This window comes from Pan paniscus, chromosome 3 (assembly GCF_029289425.2).
Source record: "Pan paniscus chromosome 3, NHGRI_mPanPan1-v2.0_pri, whole genome shotgun sequence".
Lineage (NCBI taxonomy): Eukaryota > Metazoa > Chordata > Mammalia > Primates > Hominidae > Pan > Pan paniscus.
Window position 1 is genome coordinate 135457840 of NC_073252.2, and position 6000 is coordinate 135463839.

Here is a 6000-nt window from a genome sequence, read left to right on the forward strand (position 1 = left end):
GAACTTTAAACCCAATCTGTCTTATTTCAGAGTTCACACACTTAACCCTTCACTATTACTGCCTCTACAGAAGTTTTGGCACTCTTTTTAATGAGCTTCCTGGTAGGTCCCTTGAGTGATTGTGTGGCCAAGATGCATTTCTTTTGGAAGCTCGAACTGTTTATTTTAAGCTTCACTTACATGAACCTCATTTATGACCTTTTCCTGAAGAGAATGATCGCATTTTAAAGCTGTGCTAATTTCCATGTCTAGCTTCTGTTACAGGCTCACTTTAAACTTTTTGTCTTTCTTTGGACTACTAGAAATTATCAGAAGGAAATTTTCTTTTAACTCCTTTGTCTGGGTACTCTTAAATGCTGACTTTAAATAGAATGACATTATTTGATACAAGTGAATTATGTATATAGAAATGTAGCTTTCTCTCTAAAGCTTTAAGTTTATTGTACATTTTATTATGCCATTCCATGAAATATGATTGATTAATTAATAATTATGAACAAGTCCTGGGTATACTTAGCAGTACTTTACTTCTTTCAAATATGGCATTTTTACAGACTTCAAAGACTTCTTTGTATTGCATAGCTAGAGATCACGTCACACAGTGTTATGGCTGATGTTCATTGATCTTCACAGTGTTATGGCTGATATTCATTGATTCATCGTCTTCATCACTGGTGACTTTAGAATATTCTTATTCAACAGCTCAATTTTTCTAAAGAACATTATTTAGAAAATTTATTTAATTAAACTATATACATGGATGAGATAATATGATGATAAAAGAGCTCTGAATATAAAGTTAGAAGGCTTAGGTAACATTTTATTTTTTTACTTCATAATGTTGTGATTTCAAATATTAGGCTTTCAAATCTTGGTTTCCTCAACTTTAAAATGTAAATAATAGGATATACCATTTACACATGGCACAAATATTGAAATAATTAGAATAGACATCAAGTAACGGTGGGTAAATGCATTTTGTTATAAAGCACCCTATATAAATATGAGATTCTATATGTTATTTAATATAAAATCAATAAAAATTATAGCAATACCAGAAAATGTATATTGACAATGACAAAACACTTAGCCGCTATGAGTATAATTATTTTTATTTTAATAAAAAATAAGAATCCAATATTGTTGTGGTTATAATTCTATATAGCCATTTTTTGGGGTGTAGATTATTAAACATAGAATCAATGTCATTTTATGAGTAAATGTTTTCCATTACACCACAAACATTCTGAAATATGTTTTCGCATTGAAATTTCTTGTTAAAATCTGGTAAGTTAAAGTTGCGTGCATATGTGTATCCATGTGTGCATATATTCATGTTTGTTTTATATGAGTCAACAAAGGTTTAAGTTGTAATTTATATCTGTGTTAAATAATTTGTCCATTTGTTTCTTCTTATTTTATGTTTTTGATATGTTTCCCTAGTTTTGGAGGAAAAATATATTCTGAGTGAATTCAGTGATTTGGAATTAAGATTTATTTACAGAAATCATTTTGTTTCATAAGAAGTGTTACTAAAAGTGATTGCTAATCATTCTCAGAGACAAAGATATGTGTATTTTTAATACTAGGAAAGGGTTGCTCTGAATACACCACCTGGGGAATATCATCTGAGGGTGACTTTGGTTATGGTGCTTTTTAAGGCTGCCTTAATTGCTTTTGCATGCAGCTATATTCATGAATGTGCATTCATCAAAGAATGAAGAGCAATGTGACATTTTCAAGTTTTACTAAGTCAACTAGCATCCGTTGCCATAGTACTCAGAAATAAGGAAGCCAGGAAAAGGCAGAGCTGTTTTTCATTATGCATTGAAAGATGTCAGCAGGATTAAAATATAAAAGCAAAAAGCAAAAAAAAAAGCTAAGAGAAGGTGAACTACTTACCAAATGGTCACTAATGAATATAAAAAGCCAACACACCAGCCAGTACTTTTGGAGAAGGATGAGATTGAAAAAAGATGTAATTAAAGGGAAGGGTAACTTTATTATTTCTGAAAATATAAAAAATGCCTGACTCTTTTCTCAGGTAAGAAAAAATGTTATACATTTTTATATGTATGTTATATACATACATATGATATCTCCTAATTTGGGAAAACACTGTCCTCTGCTAGGGAATAGTTTGAGCTGGTTTTACTCCTTGAATGAAATAAAGATGCATAAAAATAATTTTGTGCCCTTCAAATAACCTTTGAGTAAAATTAATATTCAAGGATATACTTGATAACTAGGGCTAGAACTTTGTAAATAAGTATAACCTTTAAAAATAAACATCAAACCTTATTTAAATATGGTGGCTTCATAACTAGACCCCCAACTCTGTAATTTCTAAATGTCGATGAATTTTGACAATGATACAATGTTTATGGTGTAATATAAACAGGCCAAACATTCATTGCCATCATTATTCCAATATCTCTCTTCCAAGATCATCATTTCTGAAATTTCCTCTCTGATCTTAACTTACTAATCTGAGTTATCTTATTCTCTCATAAGCTGGATTTTGTCCTCAACCTTCAAGCCAGAGATTTGATCTTCCACTCTTCTGATTGATCAGAATTTCCGTAGTCTTGATTGTCTGTCCTAACTTCCCACTTAATCTCTCAATTTTTTTCCCTCATCTTCTGACTATTGCAGGAGAAAGCTATACAAAAAAAAAATCGATTGGTTACATTACAAACACAATCTATCAAATTTCATTTTGACCTGCCTTACTGCTAAATAAACTTTCTATTTTTCCCTTATTGAGCCAAAATTCTGTTTGGGATTTCCAAATTTCAGTATTTTCTCTTTCAGACTTCTTCCACATTTCTTTAACTCTAGCCTGAGCTTCCATACATATTGTGAAATTATTCTATCTCCCTACTCTATATGGACTATTAATGTTAAATGAAATGGTGTACATTAGCTTCTCTGTTTCACTCCAAAATGTACCTTGTTTGTCACTCATTTCTTTTCATTTTCCATCTCTCTGAATGCATGCCAGACCCTCCACCAAGGCTCTTAATTTTATCTTCTTTCTCTTCCAGATTGAAATTAAAAATCCTGATGAGTTCAATAGTACCCTAGTTAAGCAGTAATGCAAGCTGAAGAAAATTCTTCCACTGTTAGGCTGGGCACGGTGGCTCACACCTATAATCCCAGCACTTTGGGAGGCCAAGGCGGGTGGATCACCTGAGGTTAGGAGTTCGAGACCAGCTTGGCCAACGTGGTGGAACCCCGTCTCTACTGAAAATACAAAAATTAGCCAGGCATGATGGCAGGTACCTGTAATCCCAGCCACTTGGGGGGCTGAGGCGGGAGAATCACTTGAACCCGGGAGGCGGAGATTGCAGTGAGCAGAGATCGCGCCATTGCACACCAGCCTGGGAGACAGAGCGAAACTCCATCTCAAAACAACAACAACAAAGAAAATTCTTCCACTGTGTAGAAAATGCATCAACATTATTCTAAGACTTTCTTCAGGAAATCCCAGGCATTTAAAGTCAGCCCTTTAATACTATGGTTCTTATTAAAACCAGAGATTAATGTATAACCAAAACTGAAAGCTTCATAGGTTACATTGTGTGAACATAAATGAAATAAAATTACTGTGATAGAAATATGCTTTAGTTTCTGTCTACAATTACAAAAACGGAAGTTGAATGAGGAATTTAAAAGATAACAATACACTTTTATCTTGTAACTTAGTGTTAATCACAGTGAAATATACTTTTCAGGATAACATTTTCAAATGGAGCAAATATCGTTACAGATTGATGGCATAGCCTTTATTTGCCTTGTCAACATTAAGGTAGGAAGACTTCTGAGATAAAAATGTCAGACTGACAGTAGTGACTCAGAAGCAGAAATTCAAAAAATGCACTTGCTGTAAATTTTGCTACACTGCCCAGGGCACTTCTTTGTCTGTATGTGTAACATGTATTCAGCTATTGTAAAGTTTCTTTAACAGTCCTGGAAGTACTATGACAGTAACAAGGAAGATTGATAGCAGATTCCATGCCTCTTTGTTAATCACATTAAGAACTCTGCTTGGTACTCTTTGATGTTGTGTCTGGAAACATACATCCCCACCACACCATATTGAAAACTTTCATCCTATTACCCATCTGCTGCCAGCAAATGATCAGTTTAAAGGCAAAAAATGGGTGATGGGGGTGTGAAAGTCAAAGATTTGCCAAGCATACCGTTTTTCTACTACTCATTCTTCTAATTACCTTTCGGGAAATGAGAGAACCTAACCATATAACATTTTGAAATGTTTCCTTAGGGTATCTGAATAATATTTTATGTAGCTTGAGTTATATGATAATGACAAGCATGTCTTCAAACATTAGAATTAAACCCACGGATGTGGCATAGTGCCTGTTGTTTTTCATCATAAGAGTTTATGATAAAACTGAGTACTGGAGTCTGCAGTTTATAAAAAGATGTTTCCTTCTATTTAGCTGGAGGAGTTTCTTATACTGGTGGATTGGTTCCCAGCGCCTACAGTCAGATAAATAAAAAGTTGCAGCAGGGGGACCAACTAGTAGGGAGTACATTTCATCGGTTGGAGAGAGAAAATTTATTTCTTCAATTACTTTAGAACATCTGCATGTTACAAAGAGGAATGTGCATTAACACAATTAACCATTTCTTTTTTTTAATTGAATTCATGGATTCATTCCTAAGTTTTCTAATCAGTTTTGCTCTGGTGTCATAAGTTAAGGGAGAATCAATACCAAACTTATTTTCCTGCACAAAGAGATTACTTGGATAATAGATTTTTTCCAGTGCTTTTGGAAATATTGAGTCTTATAAAATAACTCTAACAGAGATACAATTATTCATATCAGTAAGTTGTTCATCAGAAATATTTCACAAAGACTAGACCTGAATCTAAATAGGAGGCAAAATCATTCAATTCAATAGAGCAGTTGCACTTTTCTCATATAGTAAAATGACCAGTTGCACCTAGTAAACAGTACAGCACAACCCCTAAGTGCAGGGGATCTGGAGGCAAAACATGAGGGTCAAAGCCTCACTGTACCACTTTCCAGCTGTGTAATCTTGGGAAAGATTCTTCATCTGTAAAATGATGCTTAAAAGCTATACCTGAATTTTAGGATTGTTGTAAACATTAAATTTGTAAATGAGAATGATCTTATAACTGTACATGTTAACCATTGTTTAAACCTATATGAATAAAATTCTAGATGAGTCACTGATATAGTTTGGCTGTGTACCTACCCAAATCTCATCTTGAATTGTAGCTCCCATAATTCCCACGTGCTCTGGGAGGAACCTGGTGGGAGATAATTGAATCATGGGGGAGGTTTACCCCATACTATTCTTGTGGTAGTGAAGAAGTCTCACAATAGCTGATGGTTTTATAATGAGTTTCCCTTTTGCTTGGTTCTCATTCGCTCTTGCTTGCTGCCATGTAAGACTGTGATTGCCTGGACTGTGAGGCCTCCCCAGCAACGTGAAACTGTGAGTCCATTCATTTTCTTTATAAATTACCCAGTCTTGAGTATGTCTTGATCAATAGAGTGAAAATGGACTGATAACAGTCTTGGACTGTGAGCTCCAAGAATTAAATGCTGTGTAGAATGATGGAATATCCTGGGAAGACATCTACAGCTCTGGAGAGGCGCTACCTAAAATAAAGAACTTATGTCAGAAAGGAAAATCAAACCTATCTTCATCTTAATGGATTCTCATTAACTACATTACTGGTGAACATTTTTCATACATGGCTGATTTTCTCAGCTGACACTACAATCAGATTTCATTCCTTCTCCAAACAGGGATGTGTTTACTCTCAAGAAATGCAATCTAATTTAAAATTGGGTGGAGAAAAACCATGTCAAAAAACACAGTAGTTGTACGGCTAAAATAGATCAACCACTTTCTTACATACAAACCAAGTACTTCATTGTTTACTTCTTTTAGAATAGAAAAGAAAGAGTTAAGATTATATCTCCGCCTAAAGATTTA

At 34.2% G+C, this 6000-nt stretch overlaps 1 long non-coding RNA gene across 1 annotated transcript in view; it reads left to right on the plus strand.

The window, feature by feature from the left end:
* LOC130541460 (uncharacterized) overlaps positions 1-5224 on the plus strand; it is a 57886-nt gene extending 52662 nt beyond the window's left edge. The window contains exon 2 of the long non-coding RNA XR_008955524.1: positions 3048-5224. This is a non-coding gene — a long non-coding RNA (uncharacterized LOC130541460). The remainder of the gene's footprint in view (positions 1-3047) is intronic.
* The last annotated feature ends 776 nt before the right edge of the window (positions 5225-6000 follow it).